At 32.1% G+C, this 25,291-nt stretch overlaps 1 protein-coding gene across 4 annotated transcripts in view; it reads right to left on the minus strand.

Moving 5' to 3' along the window:
* msi (RNA-binding protein musashi) overlaps positions 1-25,291 on the minus strand; it is a 278,252-nt gene that overhangs the window by 206,774 nt on the left and 46,187 nt on the right. For 3 of the 4 annotated variants that reach the window (XM_076395651.1, XM_076395654.1, XM_076395650.1), the window contains exon 2: positions 552-604. The exons of the other annotated variant lie outside the window; for it this stretch is intronic. The gene's annotated coding sequence lies outside the window, so the exon portion shown is untranslated. The remainder of the gene's footprint in view (positions 1-551; positions 605-25,291) is intronic. 4 annotated transcript variants of the gene reach the window in all.

Raw genomic sequence — 25,291 nt, forward strand, 5'->3', positions numbered from 1 at the left:
TCGGAAGAAATTTTCGTCGAATGGAGATGTGATCGCCGAAACTGAGGTCTATTTTGAAGCAAAGGACAAATCGTACTACAAAAATGGTATCGAAAAGTTGGAAGGTCACTATAATCAGTGTATCACCCTTGAAGGGAATTTATGTTGAATAAAAAAAACTAATTTTGTTAAAAAAATGTGTTTTAGTGTGGTAGGCCGGAGACTTTTCATTTGACCTGTTGCATGTATTGTAAATTATGAACTATTTTAAACTCAAACCCGAAAATAACCAAAACAGTTAAGCCGTAAAATATCATTTCGAACTATAAATAAACCGGTTCGTTCCCCGATCCGAAACGAACACAATAAAACTGATTAAACGATTGACAAAGTTCGCGATAAATTTACGTCATGCATTTGATTCGATTTCATTGCATCCAAAGACTTAAAATTAGATCTCGATATAATGAGGTAATCGTCAATTTCGCGGCGAAACAAAGCGGAAAATCTGAGCCATGCCGGAACAGAATATTTCGCGAAGCTGAACTTAATTTCGTACACTATTCACTTACCAGACAGTCTATTTTGTCGATTGCTGCAAATAACGTGGCTTTGAGGGTATGAACTGCAAAAAAAATGAAAATATCTCAATTAGTGAGATTCAATAAGTGTTAGAATTTTCTAAATTTTATGAAATAATTGTTTATTTAAGTATTAAGGATGTAGAAAATATATCGATATATATATATATTTTATCTGGAAATAATATCGATATTTTTCAGTATTTTTTTAAAATAAATATACCCTTAATATTGGTACTTAACTTTTAAAGGTTTTGTTGTGAATTATGGAACTTACTTTTAAAAGTCCATCAAAAATATCGCTACTATTTAAAATATTTAGAAAAAATACATATCTTTTAGGCTAATATTTCACTATTTTTATTTGCTCTTAAAAATATCGATATTTTACAAAAATACTTGTTGCAAAAAATATATCGATATTTTCTTTCCCCGATATATCGATTTTTTGTCAATGGCCAACATCACTATTAAGTAAATTTTTATCCGACTTCGAAAAAGGAGGCGGTTCCATGTTCGGCGGTATATATATATATATATATATATATATATATATATATATATATATATATATATATATATATATATATATATATATATGATTTCCTTTAGTAAAGAAGGAATATTTATGATTGTAAAAAGGTATTGAAATTCAGTAGCAGTGAAAGGAGATTAGACATAAATTCTAGATATACCATAATTAATTGGTTCATTGCTTTGAACTTCCAATCCGGACTATCGCTATTACATTTATGATGAGATGTCAAGATGAATTGAGGTTCCCCGAATATTGGGAACAAACTAGCAATGAATATGGTATTTCTTGAGCTCGTACAACATAACCTTGAAATATTATGTATTATTTTCGTCATATCTTGAGAAGAATAAGTGTTATTGTTGTCATACAATAGGGACGATTTTAGTTTTGTTACTATCTATTGCTGGTCTTTGTTGTAACAATAAGTTGTTCAGCAAAATCAAATAGGGAGAGATGTTGCTGTATCTAGACTGAAAGACTGAAAATGTTTGAAGCAACAGTGGCTCTCCTGGACTAACCTATGTAGCGGATCCACTTTTCATCCAATACGTAGTAAAAAAAGTGATTCATCAACTTGTAAGCTATCCTAAACTTTGAGCTGTGCTTTTGTCAAACAAATCGTATCTATTAATATCAGAATTGCCATTTCCAAATCGTCGAAGTCATAATGACAATTGGGATATGTTTTTAAAAGTGTTTCGGCAGCAAAGTTCTTCAAATCAAGAGAATTAAGTGACTAGCGACTATTTGCACTTAAAAATAACAAATTGACATAAATTGTTATTTTATCTAGAGACATATTAAAAATATTTGTTTTAACAGTTAAGTTAGGTTGTTCAATCGTTGCCATTGACATTTCGCATTTTCATCAACATTGCTGATCAAAATAATTCAAGCTTCTAATATAGTGAATAGATCATAATAGATAGGAATCAAAAGAAACCCTAATTGTCAACAAAATAAATTCATCAAAATACATCCTATTAAATTTATTATATTTATAAATCTCACGAAATTATGAAATACGGAGGAAAACCCGTTTTGTACTTTTATTTACATTTCAAATAAAAGGTCGATTAGTAACCAAATTGAGTAACACCCACTTTACACGGCCAGCTAAAGTCGATTTTTCACAAACGAAACAACAAATAAAATTGATTTCCGAGCTTAAATTGCTCTAAGCACAGGAAATTAATCATATAAACAAGTCAATATTAAACCAGATTTAATATACAACAATAACGAAACATTTAGATAACAATGAAAAAATAAAGAAAACAATAATGATTGATCGCATAAAAATAATATTGATCATACAGGTTGGAGAATTTACCGTCATTTATAGACTCATAGAGTTTCAAATAGTTTAAAACATATGATTAAATAAAGAGGTTTACTTAAAATAACATCAGCAAAGGGCACAATGTGTTATGGTCATCTAAACAATACGACTTCGTTTGTTCTGATAGTATTATAAGAATAAAATATTTTTAACAAAAAAATTGAATCGACTTCAAGAAATAAATAACTCACCAAAAAGTAAAAAATAATTAAACTTAGATTTTTAAAACAGAAAAAAAACAAACATACAAATATGTAAATAATAATCGTTAAGTTTCATTATTTTTTACATTTTAGTGAGTTCCTTATTTATTTTTCAGTAAAAAATATTTTATTTTTCTCTTTTTAGTGTTAGATATTTACTCAATAAATTACGCAGTTATTTTATTAAGTATTACCATTGTAGCGACGGCTACGACCCTTTAGGCCACCACGCACTCACCTACAACAAGTTCAAAGGTTGGCAACGCTGGTGGATTGGTACCATGCGATTCTCGGCTATAAAAGACCACCACGACGACGTCTCGCTCTATCTATCGGTAAAACGATAGATTCATTTAAAATGAATTTAAGTCATTATTTCAACGAAAAACCTCCAAATTCATCGGGGAATATTTTAATGCACACCATCCACTTTGGAGCACAAGCAGACCAAACATTGCTGGTGTGTGCATCGCCGGGATAATACATGAGATGGAATTTGGGCTAATTGCTCCAAGCAAACCAACTCACTACTCCTCCAATCGACCAAAAATAATTGACTTTTTCACCTATCAAAATTCGAATCAAGCCTCTGACCTGCAAGTACTTCAAGATCCTGATTCTGACCACATGCCAATCCTCCTCGCCATCAGCGACTTTCCACTATTGTCCCTAAATCCGTGAAAACCACCGACTAGAGTTTGTTTAAACTCGAGCTATCACGGATATCGCCTTCGCAAGTCCAGAAAAAGCCGAGCTCCTCGCAAAGGCCTTCGAGGATCAAATGAAATGCAATCCATAACTGGGCCCACTATCCCCTCTCTAAAGAAAAAATATTTCCAGTCAGTTCAGCTTCTAAAATGCATAGTCTCTCCCAGACAACTTCAGCTCTCCAAAAAACACACTAGCAAGCAACTATCTGAACTTGCCAACATTATCAACTCCATCCTGAGGTTAAATCATTTCCCAAAGTCCTGGAATCATGCGCTTGTCGCTGTTATTCCTAAAAAAATGTCAAGTCTAACCTTCTGACTATAAGCCTATCAGCCTGATTAGTTCACTCTCCAAACCTGCCGAAAAAGCGATATTAACGAATGAACAATTCGGTTTCCGTGCTAAAGATTCATGCCTTCATCAAGCTGCTCGCCTCGCAGCAACTATCCTCCAGGCAATGATAAAAAGTCGAAAAACAGGAGCCATATTCTTAGATGTCTCCAAAGCTTTATGTACCAAGTATGACACCACGGTCTAATATTTAAAGCTAAACAACTAGGTCTACCGAATAACCTAATATCCCTGATAGATTCATACTTGGATGGTAGGTCCTTTCAGGTGAGGATCGGCGACGCAGTCTTCTCTCGTAAACAAATCTCCGCAAATCTTTTTTTCTCTACTCCCTTGTACAAGTACCACTTTCACAGCGCTACCGTACTTCCTTTACCTAACCGAATATCTTGTCCGTTCTCCCGTCGACCACATGTATCAATTTAAATCGAAATAAACAAGTATTTCTTTAACCAGTGTTTTCAGTTCTCGTGCGAATTTCTTCCACAAAATAGTAGTGAGTGTACGGACAAACAATCGCATCGACAGCCACACATTCCGACCGACCAGACGAATATTCCTACACCGTGGATAGGAATAAAGAAACAATGATAGAAAATAAGGAATGTTTAGGGCACTGGGCCCCGCTATCTAGTCTAGGTGATTTGAAAAATGTTCCAACCAAACTAGAAAAAGAAAGTTGCTGCTCTCTCGGGAATCGAACCCGCGACTTCCGCGAGTGAGATAAAGTTAACTTTTACACCATAGAAACAGTTGCCTACCATGTTTCTATGACTTCTCATACCATCTGGTTAGTGATTAAAAAGCAAACTCAATGGCTTTTACACTGAACTACTTCCGATTTTTCGTCACATTCGTTCAGCAATAACATCAGACTCAAATATCCGATTACATTAGATAAACAATATCTGAAAATATTGTACGTGCCTTTGAAATTTGACGTTTTCCCTCGATTTTTCCCCCTTCCCTCAACTGATCCTGACTTGTTTCCAATGGGACCACCTCGGAAGTCCACTCTTTCAAATAAAAAACAAATTAGAAAATCGGCCCTTAATTGACGGAGATATATATATATATATATATATATATATATAAATTAATATAGCAGCATTTTGCTAGTTGAGCGCTAGTTTTCGAGGGCAAAAAAATTAAATTGTAAATGATAAATAGTAAGATACTTTTGACTGGCATAATAAGCAATACTTTGGATTGGTATAATAGGTAATACTTTTTTGATAAACTTTCACGATTTTTGTCCAAGCCTCTTGTTTGTCGAAACTTTTTTCCTAAAATCTTGAAAACTAAAATTAGGTTCCAAAGGTTTCAGAAATTGCATAGATCCAAAAGATTTCAAGATTTTTTTACAGTAGCAGTTGTTAAATTTCTTTTAAAAATATTAAATGGTGAATGAAGTATATTAAATATTTGTAATAAATACAGCACCACAGTTTATATTTGTTAACGAATGGACTATCTTAAAAGAATGTGTTCAAGTTTTAAAGCTCATTGAAATAATGACCACCGAGTTATCTGGTGAAAGATATCCTAACGATGTCTTTAATTATACGGTTAATAAGAGAATTGCAATATTCCATCAAATCCAGGATTCTAACAAGTGAATGGGGAAAAAATGACAAAATTGGGTATATGTCATCAATAAAAGACTACAGCAATTTTACAGATTTAGCAGTATTTGGAAATTCCATTTATTGGGCGTTTAGAAAACCTATTGGCTTTTTGGAAAACCCATAAAATGGAACTACCTGTATTATATCAGTTACACGTAAAATATTCCTCTATACCCGCAACATATATCCCCTGGAAACGAGGTATTTCAAAATCTGTGCAAATAATTAACGATCGAGGAAATCGCCTCACGGGAGAAAAGTTGAACATGATAATATTCACAGTAATTTAAAAATATTTCCGTTCAAAAATAAATAAAACTTTTATTTAAAAAGGGTCTGGTAGTTATTGTACGATCATTTTTAGGTTCATCATTGATTAGATTTTTCAATGATTAGGTATATGTTTACATTTTATTTAGTATTTATGGTATATTGAAAATCTTTAGTTTTTAGGTTTTATTTAAGTTGTATTGTACTATTAATATTTATTATGCTGTTATTTAAAAATCGCAACAATAAATTAATATATTAAAACAGGATTAAGCATTTGTGGTGTTATTATTCCATTCCTTTTAACACATCCACAGAACATTCAGTATAAAAGTGTAAAAGTAGGATTACTTCCTTTAAAATTATATTATTTATTACATGATAATAGAAATTAGTAATTTTTTCCTTTTAATTTTTAAAATTATCAGCCGAATGAATATATATACATCTCTGTCTCGCTTATACTACCATTGGAGAATATAAAGACATTTAAAAGTAACTGCTCCAAGTATTTATCTTCGTCGTATATCTATCTCAAATTTTAAACAGACAAGAATTTGTACATGTTCGTTTGACATGACGACTGAAATACTATTTTCAGTCGCTATTTTTTTGACTACAGACTGTTTATATATATATATATATATATATATATATATATATATATATATATATATATATATATATATATATATATATAGAGAGAGAGAGAGAGAGAGAGAGAACATAGAACCTTCAGTCAGTTAAAAAGGCAACCTTCCTAATATTGGTCTCAATATATTTTCAGGACTGTTATTATACATCGTCGGTATTTAAGGAAGTGTCGGACGGTCGGTTTCATTTACTCGCAGAAATTCGGCGTGTGTCGCGTCGAAACCGGAGATCGTACCGCGATGCAACCGAACAGACGTAAATACAAAATATTGCGGCATAAAAATAATTTCGATCTGCGTAAACGGAACGTAACGTCGTACAAATTTAGCCGGTCTGGTCTATTAATAATTTACGGCCGAGATCGTAGAACTATCGATTAATGGCCGATATTTTCGGCGGTGGTCCCGAAGTGGGACCGGGGGACCGATTTTCTTTGACTGACAGAATGGGATCCGTGATCATTTTTCTGTTTTTTTTTTCAACGAAACAACATTTTCGGAAAACCAACCTGGTATTTCATCTGTTCCAAATGTATAGCTTCTGGCTTTTATCTGGCTATTATTTTTAACCCTTTTACTATTAGGTTGACAAATTACGTCTGTGTTTAAAAATAGATTAGGGAGTTTTGGTGATTTCATCACTACCTAGTATAAAACAAAGTCGCCTTTGCTGTCCCTATATCCCTATGTGCGCTTAAATCTTTAAAACTACGCAACGGATTTTGATGCGGTTTTTTTTCAATAGATAGAGTGATTCAAGAGGAAAGTTTATATGTATAATACATGCATAATATACTAAGGCAACATTGCTAATTTTAGAGGTTTCTAACGTGATGTCGTAAATTAACCTATTTTTTTAGGCTTATTTAGCAATTAGCAAAAACGCTGCCTAACCCTACGAGTTAGATCAAATTAATGTACTACAGTATTGTACACCATAAAAAGGTCTACAAAAAAGTCCGCGATGGTATATGTTTATCTTTTAGGGATAACCCACATTAACCATTTTTATTGTTTACTTTTTACGTGAGAAAATGGCTTATTTACGAAGCTATTTTAAGCAATACGGCATTAATCCTTATCGAATTAAGTACCTTAAATACAGTGTGCAATTAATATAGATCAATATGGTTCCTTACAGCATGTAAATTAAACAAATATTTTCGGAGATATTACAAATTTAAAATTTGCGTTTAAAAATGTGTAATGTAATAAAAATTGTATGAATTTAGATATTCCAAAGATAGCAGGAAATCTTCATAGTAAGTATAGGGGAAGAGGAATTGTTTTACTCCAAATTTAATGCGTGCAGGCCAAGGGCAGTAATGAATGAACCAAAAATACTGGATCGATTTTAATCATGTTTTCATTGAGTGACATAGGCATATATATTTTATGCCCGTGCAAAGTCGGAGCGGGCCGCTATGTTTTTATATACAACGTTCATATTTTTTCTGTAGTGTATTTAATTTAGTATCAGCATTGCACCCGTGCGAAGCCGGGGCGGGTCGCTAGTACTACATAAAACATACATTTACCTTTTTTTAATATGCTACTAGTGTATGTATTTCTAATATTTCTTCACTTTTTGATAATTGGGTCATGATGTTAGGAGTCAGGAGTATCACGATACGCTTCTCAAAGTACTTCATATATTTCGGAAACAGAATTCATCAACTTTGATTGTTCCATGGTTTCTGACAGTATACTTAGATTTAGTCAATAACACTAAATAGGAAATTGTTATTATATGCAGAAAACGGCAAAACAATCGAATTTAACCCTTAAGCTAAGTTGCATATTAATTGTATACATTGATACTTATTAGACCAACGTCTAACCGTTGACCGAGGTCTAAGCTGGAAGAAGCACATAGTTGCTAAACGAAAACAACTTGAACTTAAACCATATATATCAAATGTTTTGGCTTATCGGATGCAAATCTCATTTATCATTAGATAACAAGTTTAAGGGTAAACGATGTGGCTCGGTGAATGGAAGTAAAACGAAATGAAACAGTGGTGTTTACATTATGTGACCGTTATTTACTGGCTATAAAAAAAATGTGAAAAATACAATTAGATAAAACGGATGGCAGCGGTGTTACCTGGAGAGGAGGCTTGGGCAGTCGATGGTGGCACGTCTAAACCAAACGATGGTTGAGCACTGAATGAATCGAAATACCCTTCAATAACATCCCAGATAAACGTCTCGCGGTTGCCAGCTATTCGTAATCGGGTTCTAGTTGGCGCTGCTTGCACCCCGCCCCTGTTCAACATCTGGGATTATATTCCTGGGTATTTTGTAGACCGTTATTCCATAAGGTAAAATTCGACATGCCTCAAGGTCGCTACAAAGTTATTGCTATACGAATCAATACTTAAGCCTATTTGGTTATATAAAATCCAGATATGGGTTACTGCTAGCAAGTCTAACTAATATACCCATCATACAACTATTCCAAAAAATATTGCGGGCCATTGTCGATGCTCCGTACTATATCTCTAATGAAGTGATACAACACGATATCCTTCTAAAGCCCATAACGAGTGTAATTCAAAATATTTGTGTTAAGTACCTTAAAAGAGTGTTAGTGAACCCCAATGTGCTTACTAATCAATTAGATGTGCGACATAATAGTGACACGCGGAGACCAAAACATCTAACATTATCCGATCTGGTTATAGGTATTATTATTGGTTATAGTATTTATAAACTTTAGAATAACATTTAGAACAGAATTAACTAATTAAGATAAAATTTTACACAGAAGACCACTTAATGATTGCGATGACACACATGTCATGTATATATTATAATCATAAGAAATGTTTATTGCCCGCTGGGTAGATCGATGAACCACCAAGAGATAGTTAAATTAAATTATATTACGTTAACATCCCAACATGCAATTAGTTCTGAATAAATATGATAATTAGTTAAATACAAATGAAGTTGGTTTTAAAACCTAATAATTAGTAACGCCCTGAAAAACTAAATGCTATGCTTTAAGATAAATTATTAAAATAAATCTGAATGCGATTCTGACTTTAAAACAACTTAATTAAAAAAACTCCCAAAAACTGGCCATTTTATTGAAATACTGAAATACGGAAACAGTTGCTTACATTGATAATTGATCAAAATACATGCAAGCAGCTGTTCAGCAATTACTGACTTTGATTGAATCTCTTTTATTCTTAAAAAATATCTTACCGTTGTTGATTTATTTCTTCTATTGAAAAAAATATGCAGATGATGGCTGTTGAGTGCTTGTAGAAAGATATGCCAAGGTTCATTTAAGTAAGAAAAGTTGTAAATTTAAATAATGGATGTGATGTGGCCGACAAAAGACGTATCAAAAAACCGAAAATGTGCGAACATGACACATAACCTAACTGTGTGATCAGAGTAACTTAATAAGTACTTCTCAGCATTTAAAATTATCAGGAATCATGAATCAATTAGTTTTCATATGAACTGAAGTCGAGAGATATTGATCGTTTATTTTTTATAATGAAATATTTTGAATACATCTTAAAGTGAATTTTCTTCTGTTACAAATTACAAATGTTGTCTCTTATGTTTTGGGATATTAGATTTAAAAACAACTATTAAAACACTTTTTGAAGCAATTTCCCTGAATAAGGTAGTAAGTACCTTGACTATCGAGTCCATGTGCAAGAACCGTCTGTTCCTAGAAGATTACCTGAATGGTGAATGAGTAAGATGGGTTTGGTTTGTTTTCTAATAAAATAATTTAGTAATTATTTAAAATTCATTTTCATTTTATAATTTATGAATATCCAGAATGTACTTCGACCTGGCAATATAAAAGCATACGTTTCTTATAAAGTTAACAAAGTCACAGTTGATTAGGTTATTCTCTCCTTAGTAATATCATCATTTCATACAACCTTCTGAGGTACCACCTTGAATCCGAGGAAAGAGCCCAAAAGAGAGAAAGAGAAAAATAGGGGTACTAATCTATCAAAATTAGTGTACTGCGAAATTATTTTTTGTTTGACAAATATCAATTTAAAATGGCACAAAGTATTTACTGATATATCTAACTAATTGAAGATGAACTCATAAAAAATATATAATGAGGACCCATGTTGTCATTTAATTGAACTTCTTTGATGTCGAAAATTGTGGTTTCAGAGATAGATGAAATTGTCTGAAATAATCTCATAATACTGAATGTACGTTTGTATCACTAATATTTAAAGATATTGTTTGCACGGTTGTCTGTATTGGTTATCTATATCATATTCCATAATATCCATTAATCATTTCGAAAATCGTGTATTAGTATATTTATAATATTATAATTAATTATAGAATATTTTTGTTGATATTTTGACTGATTATCTATTGATTGGATTAAATATAATAGGAACATCCTAATCCGCTGTAACCTTGAACCACCCATTATCCATTTTAATTTACATTTACATTAAATAAATTTTGATCACAAACATAATCAATCAATTATGTTGACTTTATATTCATAGAAGGACTGTTTGTCTTTCCTTCTTCAAGAAGACCATGTATATATTAAGGTTAAGGTTTTAATTTATCTATAGCTATATCGTGTAAATTAAAAATAATATTAGCTATAAAGTGACATAAAATGAGAATGTATGTGTGTATGAATGTATGTATGTAAAATGGTTGCATGGTTTTGGTAATTTTTCCATAAAATAAAAATATGAAATAAAAAAAATATAATAATATATAATATATAAATAATATATAACATAATATATATATATATATATATATATATATATATATAATAAATATAAAAATAATATAAATATATAAAAATGTATTGGGAAGAATTGATACAATATATATTAATCAAAATATTTTACATTTTTCTGGCAACGTGGTGATAATATTTCGAAAGAATGATGTTGGTTTGGCAGCGCTTGATACATTTTCAAACATCTTCAGCATTCGAGATATATAAACGATGATCATATATAGTGAGCAATAATCATTATAAACAGTTGATTCAACCATCGCTAAAGTGCTTAAAAGTTCTTTTGTGTAAAGAAATGTAAAAACGATTGAATTTAAAAGTTAGGTTAAGTTGCTTAACACATATTTGTGTTTGATTCAGTTTAAAATTAGTTTCATGTTTTCATACGTTTCTTTCAAAATCACTGAATGTGCAATAGGTATGAAAGGATAACGGCTGCCATTGTGGATTAATACAACTTTTAAGGTTAAATAGGATTCACACTAACGACTAAGGAACATAACGTGTTAGACAACCATATTAATAGACCATGTTTTTAACAATCGAGTAAGGAATTCAAAACATGTAATCTTATATATGTTAGAAAAATTGTGTCACAGTATTATCAAACAAGTTGATTAAATGACAGGTTGACGTTGGATTAACAATTGTTCTGTAGTTACTCGAAACACTCCTTGGTGTAGTTTAGTGGAGAAGTTACACGGCCATAAAAGATACATTGAAGATACCGTGGAAATTTCGATAGAAACAGTGGCATTTGGAAGATCATTAAAGGTAAACTGCCGGACGAAGGTACAGGGAATAATAAAAAATAGTTTTACAACAACTATAAGCTGTCCAGGCGGGGCAACGACTTGTGGTTCAACCCTATCACCTAACTTTCAATATAATAAATTTTAACAGAACTGTAATTTTATGGTATGTCTGATTGATGCTACTGCTTTAGAGTCTTTCCAACGCGTTAGTATTTTTTATAGACCATCAACACAGTGCATGAATTATTAACAATTCCGCGTTTAAAAAAATCCAAAACAATAAGCTATGTAACAGTTATAATGTTTAGAATTAGAAAAAACGATTAAATAAATCAACAGCCAAACCTACACAACAAACATGGAGATAAAACAAATATCTGCAGTTAAAAGTTACCGTAAAATAAGTTTATGAACAGGTTAAAATTAGGCTTTAACATACAAATAATTTCTTTGAAGAAATCAAATAATTTGGGCAGGTTTTGAGGCACGACCATATACTTCAACGAATCAGGTCAGTCATGATTTTTCTAACAGTTAATACATTTCTGCATTTCACCAAAACATGGGCGACTGATATTGGCTACTCGCAATTAGGGACACACAGGTCCCTCTGTTCGATTCATTAGAAAGGAATGCGTGAATTGGTAGTAACCAATCGGTAACCTCTTTAATTTAACTTGCAAATATGTATTCTTTAAAGAGGTAGCAGATAAGTCATGTTTTAGGATGGCTACTAAGCCATATTAGGTTTAGAGCTTCCTTTATTGTGAACATTTTATTTGTAAGTACAGTAGAAATAAAAGGCAGATTATAGAGTTTATTTTGAACCCTATGATGCATTGCAGCGCCTATTCTTATACTCGTACTCGCCTTGCTTGTGTATTAATGCAGGTACAACAGAACAGCAGTAATAAGTTAATTTGTAAATTAACACTGTATTAACCACAACTAATGTAAGTTGTAATTAATTTAAAAAAATACGTATTTAACTAATACATAAACAAAATATGTCTATTATTTTATTCATGTAGAGTTTTATGTATTTATTACTACATAATTAATGAGAATATCATTTGAAATTTAAAACAGTATAAACAAACGTATACCGAATCCAGCGAACATAATTTTTTATACAATTCCTATACGAGCACAAATATTTAAACAATTTGCCCACCGTTTGAGGACCTGATCAACGGCTACTAGGTGTAAAACGCTTGAAGAAGTTCCACAAACAACACGAAAATGTAGAGCCGATGTTCGTTTTCAATTTCGGCAACCTTATTTACATAGGCCCGTCAACATCACAGACCACGCGATTTATTTTTGATTTTCGCGAATAAAAATACATCGAAAGATGATAATCGTAAGAATGCGGGGCGGGACTTCATCGTTGATAAATCGATTGTTCGCGTTCTTATTAATTTCGCTTTACGGTTCGAGTATACGGAGTCCTCCTTAATGCAGTCTGGTCACGTAGTCTGATCATGTTTTAAAAAGTACGGGAACAACGATAACATGAATAATTATGTCACAGATGAAGGTCTTGTCATTGATTTACTAGTTGTTTGGTTTCGCTTAAATTATTTACGATCTCATTCTATTTAAATGTTTTAGTATTTTTTACTCATCTCAAGAACATAGTTTATAACATATGTTTAAAGTATTGAAAGTAACGGCTATCACAATGCCTTCAGTAGGTTATTATTATAGAGAAGAAAAAACGTAACATCTACACACCACTTTGGGTTTGCTAACAAGCATTCATCAATTGACCAGTTGCATGAAGCACAAGCCTTGTTCATAAACTACAGAAAATGTTACCAAAACAATACACTGAACTATTAAAATCTTACATTACAGCCAGAATGTTTAGAGTCAAACAAGAGGAAGCTTATTCTACAATAAAATAAGGCAAAACAGGTGTACCACAAGGAAGTGTAACATATTAGCGCTAATTCAGCAGTTGTTCAAAATAGGCAATAGCGAAGGAGCCACACGAAAAGTAATATAGTTAGTTTATAACATATATTTAAGATATTGAAAGTAACGGTATTACAATGGCATCAGTTTCGGTTTGTTAACAAGCTTTCAACAAATGACCAGGTGCATAAAATGACTTATATAATTGAAGGTGAAAAAGTATGTTCAGCTATATTCTTAGATGTAGCACAAGCCTTGGTCATAAACTACAGAATTTTAGAAGATCAACAATTCACGTAAGATTTCGAGTATCTAAATCTAATGAAGAAAAGGAAAAATAGAAAATAGAAACACATCTTAGAGTGTAATATAAGAGAGTCTATATTTATTGTAGGATAGTTACTGTATTTATTAACAGCTAGAGTAAAATATGTACGGATTAAAAATCTTCTTGTATTTCGTGTATTTTCTTATTGTTCTATCTACCATTATGACTTAAAACCATAATTTTATTGTATATTTCCATTGCAAGTCTCTTTAATTTACATTACATTTATATTTTTAATTTTATTATATATACAAAAAGTCTATCTGTAATGCTTTCTTTCTCTATATATCTTATCTCTATATATATGTCAAATGTTATATCTAATAATGTCGAAGGCATCTAAACTACTTTACGTGTATGACGTATACACCACAACTAATAAGAGCGTCTTTAACTGTAAAGACCGTAGATATCGACTGTAAGACTTGGAGCGGTCTTCTTGGACCTAACCAAAGCCTTCGACAAGGTTTGGCACGAAGGCTTAGTGGCGAAATGCATCCGATTAGGTCTACCTGATGACCTAACAGCTCTTATCAAATCATTTCTGTCAGGACGATCGTTCCAGGTGAAGATTAAAAATATTCTCTCTAGCCGGAAAACCATCGACGCAGGAGTTCCACAAGGCTGGTTCCACTGGTACCCGCTCTATTTAATATCTTTCTTTCAGATATCCCTAAGAGACCACAAGTTGAGGCTGCTTTTTATGCAGACGACACTGCTTACTTTGCTTCTTCAAGAGTAGCACCGCATATCCGAAGCAGACTCAAAAAACAACTCGATGAGACGGTCCAGTGGTTACATTTCTGGAGGTTGCAGGTCAACCCAGAGAAAACCCAGGCCATCTTCTTCCACAAGAAGCGTTTTGCACCGAGCATTTCGCGTCTTAAAATTGAGAACGCCGAAATCCCATGATCAGAAGAAGCCACCTATCTCGGTCTTGTCTTCGATCGCAAATTTAGGTGGAATTCCCACATTCAAAAGTCCCTCCATAAAGGTCAAGGTATTGTTAATTTGCTGTTCCCGCTTATCAACAGAGCCAGCAGGCTTCCTCTATCTATAAAATCTCTCCTGTACAAGATGCTGGTTCGATCAGTCGTTCTATACGGCTCCAGTGTCTATCTAAAATACGTCTCACCTAGCCAGGTGGAACATCTTCAAGTGTTTCAGTCATCTCATCTTCATGGTTCGTCAGGAACAATCAAATTCATAGAGAAACAGACGTCTCCCAAGTTCACGATTTTATATCCCAGGTTTACTCGAGATATTTCTCCACTCTTCGTCTCTCGGACAATAAATGTATTACCGAGTTGGGCGATATTTTAGGCCAATAACTCATTCGGCTCTTCGTAGCCTTATTATATCACAGCCGACACTACCCCGTCGTGCTCTAACTCCTAATTGTCTCGACCTTCTCCGGCGAGCGATTAACTCATGTACCGCAAGCTGCGTGGTGTCATAAAGACGCCACGTCCTTGCCTGGCCCTTGTGCCTCTTAACGGTGTTACCAGTTACGGGCACCCTCCTTACTAACAGTAAGAACTATCAGTTAGGGTCATTGGATCAGTTGATAGGGTGGGGTTTAGTGGGTAGCCCAGAGGCAGTCTCCACATAACCAGTCCAATTCGCTTATTCTTGCGGGTCTTCCCGACCAGGTATCCGTAACAGGATTCCCCTACCCGGTTCCAGGCCAAAAAAAAAAGATACCGACTGTAGATAAAGATGTATAGTGGTTACATGATGTAACACGTTGTAAAAAATGTGATGAATTACAAATACATAAAAAAACGAAGAACAGCTTGGGCAGTCGATGGTGGGACGTCTGAACTGTACGATGGTCAGTGACTGAATGATCCAAAGTACCTTTCAATGATATTCAAGATCAATGTCTCGGAGTTGTCAGACCTTTATTATCCTACCCTAGTTGGCGTTGATGGCACTCCGCACGTGTTCTACATCTGGGATTATATTTTTGAGTATTTTGTAAGCAGTTATTAAACGATGTAAAATTCGACATGTCTCAAGGTTACTACAAACTCTCCGATGAATCATAATTTATATTAACTATTAAAAATAAACCATTTTCAATTCTGTATATACAGTCTATTCGAATTTATAGACTTATTGAACGATCCTCGTATATCTTTGCTATCGGGGGTGAAACGGTTTTAATAAGCACGCTTATAATTTTAAATAATTTTTATCTCCAGCAGTTTACTCTTTTCTTATTTCCACGTCTGCCTGAAAAAAGGGGTATTATTATCGACAATTAAATATCGTTATAAATAATGAGAGTTCGGCATATAATTAAGTTTTTACCGAGTAATTGATATTTTAGTCGTAAACCGTTGGGTAGCATGAATGAGAAAAAACACGTTTGACCACATCAACAATGCGTAGCGCCATTGCCAGTGTCCTCGAGACATTTCAATAACAGCTACCTAAAATGGCAACAACTATTGAACCGCTTACATATGTTTATTTCATACAGGGTGCTGTAAGTTGACCTCGCCTAAAACAGTAACCGAGAAAAAAGCGCCTTTACCTTTTATCGAATATGAAATAAAACTTAAGCGACATTTTTAGATTTTTTTTAGATTTTCGGCTTATATGTTAGATGCGTCAGGGTAACATAGAAGACAATCCTCTTTTCCTTGACCAATTCTTGCCATTTTTGCTCAATTCTTCATGGTGATTTCATTTGATGGTGTTATAATATTTGTTATACTTTGCTTATGAAAAACAATTCCTTTACGATTCCACCAAACATTTAGCAGTACCTTTCTTGATTTTAATGTAACCTTTGTATTCGATGTGTTTGTGAAGCTCCTCCACGCTTAAACCATGGTATTTTTCACACTCCATTTCGTATGTGTTTCACTTTTCATTTCCCTTAACTTAACTTGCCCCATCGCATTTTTTACCGTTAATTCAGACGAAATCCAGGTTTCGAGCTTCTTTCAGCATTTGGTCTTATGTAAATCATTTTATTGCGATATCACAAAAAGAAATATTTCAGTCTACCTCAGTATGTTTAAGATTTTCATTGACCTTATCAATGAACATCTTTTTCATTCATCTTTACTATCGTTCTTTCTGGAAAGAAATCGAGCAAAATCAATTTGACACCTTTTATCACTATTAATACCACAAAATTTATAATGAGTTTGCATGAACATACAAAATATGACGTAAAAGAAATTCTAATTTAATATTTTTTTGGTTAAATTAACCAATAATGGTAGCTCTAAAGACATTTAGAATGGTCTTATAGACTTTCTATAGTATGGGTTCATTTATATCTAGTATTACTACATATATTCGACTTCAAAGACATATATTATGAAAAAATCGAGATTATTTTACCGAGCAAAATAATATAATTCAACTTAAATTAAAATTATAAATATATGATTCAAGGTTACCTCAAATTGATGTATTATAAATTTTCAAATAAAGTCAGCGTAATAATAGTTATTTTTAAAAATGTGTTTAATGATAATTACTTTATTATTGAGACAATTTTATTATTGTGTTTGTATATTTCTAAATATTCTATAGTGCGCCATACCAAATATTTTTCTAGTTAAAATGCAGCTATAAATTAATTTTTAAATTAATTTTAGAAACTCTGAAAGTGTTACGAACTTAAATATTATGAAAAGTTTTAAAGATAATTGAAAACTTTATTTGGACACTAGTTAAATTTAATTAAAAATTTAAAATAGGGAACTACTGATAGAAGGTTTTATTTAAATTAGCTGAAATATACTGTATATTCATTTCATAAAGCTTCGTCGCCGAAAAAGTCGAGGCGAACCCAAACCGTTATATTAATTTAGATTTGTTTTGTTGGTAATTTAATTTTTTGTATAGGTCACAAAATTATATTATTATTTTTGTAATGTTTGGACTGGGCGCCGACTTCTAAGTAATCAGTTGGTAATAGTTAAAATAATATTGTAAATAGATAAATAGGTTTGGGTAGATATTAAGCTAAATTGTGTGTACATAGCAGAATATAAAATACGTGTAGTAGATAGGTTAATAAGGTTTTCCTTTATTTTTATTTAGTTTTTGCAACGATTATTATGTACAAATTTAATTTTTAAATTTTATTTTGTGTTGAAAATCTAGTTTTGATTATTTTTTAATTTTTAGTGAGTCAATTATTATTTGAAGTCAATTAAATTTTTTTGTTGAAAATATTGTATTTTTCTCTTTTTACTGTTAGATATTTACTCAATAAATTATGCAATTATTTTATTTAATATTTCAATGGGTAGGCCAAGTAAAGGTGCAGCCCATATCAGGAAAAATAGGAATAAAGAAACAGTGAATGAAAATAAGGAACGTTTCAGGTGCCGGTGTCCGTTACCTTGCCCAGATAAATTGACAATGTCCTAACAAAACAACAACAAAAAGTTATTGTCCCCGACGAGAATCGAAGTCGCGACCTCCGTTTGGGAGCTAAACGCTTTAACCATTACACCATAGAAGCAGTTTTCAACAATATTTCTACGAGGTCTTATATAGTTAGTGTTTAAAAAGAAAACTGAATGGCTTTTGTACTGAACGACTTCCGATTTTCCCTCACATCAGCTCAGCAATAACATTATACACAAACATCTGATTATTTTAGATAAAAAATATGTGAAAACATTGCACGTGCCTTTGAAATTTAAGGTTTCCCGTCGATTTTCCCCCTTCCGCCATCAGATTCGAACTTCGTTCCAATAAGACCACCTCGGAGGTGTACTTTTTCGAATACAAAAATAATTTTAAAAATCGGTCCATAATTGGCGGAGAAATCGGCGAAAGTATATAAAAAAAATATATGTACTGCCGAACATAGAACCTCCTCCTTTCTTGAAGTCGTTGTTGTTCACTATTTGTAATTCTACATATGATAGATGACTTATATTTACTTTATGTACATACTACTTATTTCCTAACGACAGTTCTTTTTCCCCTATCTAAATCTATCTTCTCTCTACACATATCATCTGACCTACCTTGAGACTATACACAAAGAAATATTGTCAATCGACGTACACACCAAAAATAATAAGATCGTCTGTAATTGCCATGATGCAATAATGGTTAAAGTTTGTGACCATTATTTATTGACGTTATAAAAAATGTGATGATGAATAAATACACAAAAAAAACGGAGACCAACTTGGGCGGCACATCTACACTCATCAGACTTATTTTAGATAAAAAAAATACGGGAAAGCTTTGTACGTGTCTTGGAAATTTTACCCCCCTTCCCCCTAACAGAGAGCAGAGAGCAGAGACAAGCAGAAATAAAAGAAAATAATTGAAAGGTTTATATATATATATATATATATATATATATATATATGTATTAATTAAATACACTATAGAAAAAATATGAACGTTGTATATAAAAACATAGCGGCCCGCTCCGACTTTGCACGGGCATAAAATATATATGCCTATGTCACTCAATGAAAACATGATTAAAATCGATCCAGTATCTTTGGTTCATTCATTACTGCCCTTGGCCTGCACGCATTAAATTTGGAGTAAAACAATTCCTCTTCCCCTATACTTACTATGAAGATTTCCTGCTATCTTTGGAATATCTAAATTCATACAATTTTTATTACATTACACATTTTTAAACGCTAATTTTAAATTTGTAATATCTCCGAAAATATTTATTTAATTTACATGCTGTAAGGAACCATATTGATCTATATTAATTGCACACTGTATTTAAGGTACTTAATTCGATAAGGATTAATGCCGTATTGCTTAAAATAGCTTCGTAAATAAGCCATTTTCTCACGTAAAAAGTAAACAATAAAAATGGTTAATGTGGGTTATCCCTAAAAGATGAACATATACCATCGCGGACTTTTTTGTAGACCTTTTTATGGTGTACAATACTGTAGTATATTAATTTGATCTAACTCGTAGGGTTAGGCAGCGTTTTTGCTAATTGCTAAATAAGCCTAAAAAAATAGATTAATTTACGACATCACGTTAGAAACCTCTAAAATTAGCAATGTTGCCTTAGTATATTATGCATGTATTATACATATAAACCTTCCTCTTGAATCACTCTATCTATTGAAAAAAACCGCATCAAAATCCGTTGCGTAGTTTTAAAGATTTAGGCGCACATAGGGATATAGGGACAGAAAAGGCGACTTTGTTTTATACTATGTAGTGATAATTAATTAGTAATTAGAGTGAGAAGTATAAAGGTCTGTATCTACAAGAGAGTTTTTATAAAATTTTATTTATACATAATACATCTGTAGTATTGTATATTCAAATATGTGGTAATTTAGTAAATAGTTTATGACATAGTTAAGGTTCATTGTTTTATATCCTCTGATTTATAATTTAAAATTAATATTAAATTTTAAACTATACAAATAAATATAATACAAAAATTTACTATTATGCTGTATTTTTCTTTTTACCTCCTCTAAAATGTTTCGTAAATTAATGTCGTGTTCTTACTGTTTTTTTAAAGTCATTTTACTATATATACATATGTATGATATATGTACCTTAATATAAAACTTATGAACATTACCCCTTAATTTAATAACTAATACAGGGTATATTTTACGCCTCGAAGACTAACACTTTGCCGATATCAGAAGTTTGGTTATAGATAAGTCCCAAGCAATACTGAGAATATTCAGATATTTCTAACACTGGGGACGCGCGCGATTGCACAGTATAGTCAATCTACCGGACCACGATGGTTTTTAATGTATCCTCACTGTTTCGAATTAAAAAATAATTTTGAAAATTTTAAGAGCATGTGCTAACGATATCCCGAAAATATATTGGTGATTTTTATATCTTAATCAACTAAACTAAGCGATTGTGAGAAATATTAATGTCTCAGTACTTCTAGTTATTTTATTATTATCATAAAATGATATTAAAATAAATGTAATAAAATTTTCAATCTAACTAGTAAATAATCTTTAACTGTATCTAATGTTATGAGTAACTATCACGGAACATAAGACAATAAAATATAAAAGTCATATTGGACAATATCTGGTGATCATGGTGGGATGGTTAAGTAGGCTGGATAATTACCATTAGAACCAATCTTGTCTGTGGGTGTATTGTCGTATAACAGTTATCAGCTGAACTGAACCATATACCACCTACAATTGGTGATTTTATATGTAGGTTATAGACTTTCTTTTAATAACGACATTCAGAAATAAAGTAAATTAAAAAAGTTTAGAGGTCCTGTGTTCTTCAATTATTAATTTGTTAGTAATTATCAAGTATTCTATATTAATTTGGTAAGAGAGTAAAGCAATTAATTTTTTATTACGTGAAATAAATTATTTTCATCATTATGTCCATAGTAACTATGATTCGTTAATTAATGAGTTTTATATTTGGTAAAAAAAAATTTACCAGATATTCAGGTTCATAATGGATTCTCGAATATTTCATGAATGACACATAGATGGAGCTACTAGAATTAAATCCATATGTTTTTTAGTTGGCCCTAACCGTCAATAGATTCGTGTATAAATTTGAGAGCTGTCGGATAATTAGCTTGTGAATTATAGCATTTTGAGTGAAGCAACTTCGCGCAAAAGAATTTCGCGTGTTAATAAAATATTGCTTTCGAAGGGAAAAAACACAGTTGAATCAAAAACTTGGCTTGATGCCGAGTTTCTGGACACTGCCTCAGGAAAATCAACCATCAAGGATTGGTATGCTAAGTTTAGACATGGTGAAATGAGCATCGAAGACGGTGAACGCAGTGGACGCTCAAACGGGATTGTTACCGATGTAACCTTAAAAAAATTCAAAAAATGATTTCGAATGACCGTAAATTGAAATTGAATGAAATAGCAGATACTCTAAATCAACTGAACGTGTACATCATATCATTCACGAATATTTGGGTATGAGAAAGCTCTGTGCGTAGTGGGTGCCGCGCGAGCTCACCTTTGACCAAAAACAACGATGAGTTGATGATTCCGAGCAGTGTTTGAAGATGATCAAGCGTGATAATCCAGAATTTTTTTTCGTCGATATGTGACAATGGATGAAGCACGGCTCCATCATTTCACTCCGAAGTCCAATCCACAGTCATCCGAGTGGATTGCACACGATGAACCCTCCCCAAAGCGTAGGAAAACGCAACAGTCGGCTGGCAAGGTTATGGCGTCTGTATTTTGGATGGAATAATTTTCATTAACTATCTTGAAAAATGAAGGACCATCAACAGCGACTATTACATAGCCTTATTGGACTGTTTAAAGGACGAAATCGCCGTAAAACGGCCGCATTTGAAGAAAAACAAAGTGTTGCTTCACCAAGACAATGCACCGTGTCACAAGTCAGTGAAAACGATGGCAAAAATCCATGAATTGGGCTTCGAATTGCTTCCTCATCCACCGTATTCTCCAGATTTGGCCATCTCGATCTGGATTATTTCCTATTCTCAGATCCCAAAAGAATGCTCGCTGGGAAGAAATTTTCGTCGAATGATCCATGAAACTGATGCCTATTTTGAAGCAAAGGATAACTCGTACTACAAAAATGGTTTTGATAAGTTGGAGGGTCGCTATAAGGGTGTATCACCCTTAAAGGGAATTATGTTGAATAAAAAAATGTTAGGCCGGGGACTTTTCAATTGACCTGTTATAACTGTTAAGTGTTTGTTATCTGATTGAAATTATTGGCTTTCTATTACAAAATAGAAGCTTTAGGCATCTTATGAAGCTTTTAATGTCAGGAATCTGCATACACAGTAGATGACGTATTAGCATATAAAACAATAATTTCCTGCATCGAAAAAGCAGGTTAAAAAGTGGCCTTTTAGTTCCGAGACATTTTTCGGAATACAAAAGGAATATTATTCTTGGACTACCAACAAACTATTAAAATAATAAGCTTTACAAGATTGAATAATATCATTATTACAGCTTTTTGGACCAGGTGGATATAGAAAACTATTAAAAACCTAGTTTAGAGAATAATACAATTAAATTAATTTATAGTTATATCAGTATGAATTTGGAATTATATAGACTAAAATTTGATCTTTTTATTATCTTATTATAGATTTACATAAACATTATCTAAGCAATTTTTATTACGTGGAAATAATTTCAAATAAATCTGATATACCACATGTTGGTAATATTTAAGGTTAATAAAATTCTGATTCGATTATATTACCGGTCAAGATCTGCATGTACTTGTACTTGAACTCAATAATACACATGTTTCGTAAATTTGGAAAGAATAATACAACTAGTTGAGGTGCTATTATTAGTCTCAATTCCAATTACCTTCAAACTTTGTAGAAGCCGGCTTGGTGGTGCAGTGGTAAAGGCGATGAGACGATTCTCCTACTGTTGCGATACACGCGTGTTCGAATCCTGCTGGAGCATGGTCGTAAATTTATGTTTGTGATTGTTTAAAATTTGTGAATGTTCTAGGGAAGAGTGTAAAATCCGACAAGGAAAATGATACCAGTCACGTCAGTAACCAGGCTGAGTAAGACCGGATGTCTTCTAAAGTGGGTCACTCGCCAGTCAGTAGGCTTAATGCTGAGGACCGTGGTTCGGAGCCCACGTTAAACTTTAGGATCAGTCCAGATAAACCCATAGTTGGTAAAAGGAGACTTTAAAATATATATAAAAAAACTTTGTAGAACAGTAAAAGTTTCACTAAGCATTATAATTTATACTTTTCAAAACTGGAAAAAAGTATGACAAAAGATATTACAAAACAAAATATTCATTGGCAATGTTTAGATGTACATTAAGATTATATATTAATAAATATTAATTCTGTTAGATAATTAAGAAGAAACAGGATGCGGATATATCATATAAAATTCTGGTAAAAGGAAACGATAGCGTGAGAAACTTACAAAAATAAATGTATTATAGATTCAATAAACTATTACGTATATCATTTATATATATATATATATATATATATATATATATATATAGGGATAGATTTAATGAAATATATATTTTGTTGAAGTTATTGATATATATATTTTAGAACTATGCTTTAGATATATATATATATATATATATATATATATATAAATTTACACAGAAAATATCATATGTTGACTTTCATTGCTTTAGTTCTTGCCGCCTCTTAGTATTAGCAAGGATCAAACTATAAATTGTAGTTCTTATACCAGCATTAATGTAAACAAAAGGACATGGAAACTACACTGATAACCATCGTTGAGTTAGCAAGAGTAATTATAAAGTAATTATGAGAAGGAACAAACGTTAATACTACTATAGTTTTGGGTTATAAGTTTTTTTCATTTAATAATAATTGTTTTTAAAATACTTAATTGGTAGCTAATAACATATGCTCAAATTATTATCAAAGGTAGAAGTTATGTTCAAAAATAATTATTTTTTATTGTTTTACGATCTTGTCAAAAATATATCCGGCTATAAATTTTTTGTTTAATTCAAGCGTTTAGTAGTGCCTAAGACTTGTAATAAATATAGTGTACTTTAAATAATATAATGTTTGGTTTCGATGATTTCAACAATATTGAACATGTGGGGCAATAACTTTCAGTAAATTACACAATACACATTTTATAAATATATACTACTTTTATTTCTTGGTAAATAAAATGCAAATATTGAACAAAACATTATAAAGGTCACTATCTTGATAATATACAAGCTGTACAACGGTGATTACAAGATACTAACTATATGATTTCCAGTCTGGCCTGGGTTAGCCTTTGTAGAATACATTGTTTAACAAATATCTCCGGATTTTGCACTATCCTGCACAGAAAACCATAGAAAAGAATAAATATATTAATGGCTGTACATTCTTTTCTAGTCGATCGGTACAGTCCATCAAGTCAAAACAAAAAAATCTATAATACTTAGATTTTCTATTACATTAATAATTCTATAGGAATAACGATTAAATTGTTGTGTTATTCTTGGTGGTTCAACATACATTGGTTTTAAGTCACCATTTGTAAATCGTTCAAAACAAAAGCAACGATTGGAATATGACGGTGAAAAATAATCATAAGTTTCGAAACGTGCTTGATGAGTTAGTCTTAAAGGATTTTTAAGTTTGAAGGTTTCTTGTGAAAAATCTGTACAGTATATTTTATTCAAAGTATTGTCCATGGATAATCGCTACTTTTTCCCATCTGTCAGGAAATTTACGGACTTCCTTCTTAGAGAGAACTAGGAATCTCTTGAGGATATCCATGA

The sequence above is a fragment of the Rhynchophorus ferrugineus genome, unplaced genomic scaffold (genome assembly GCF_030347505.1).
Source record: "Rhynchophorus ferrugineus isolate W39M unplaced genomic scaffold, kcgeb_rfMv2 rfM2, whole genome shotgun sequence".
Lineage (NCBI taxonomy): Eukaryota > Metazoa > Arthropoda > Insecta > Coleoptera > Curculionidae > Rhynchophorus > Rhynchophorus ferrugineus.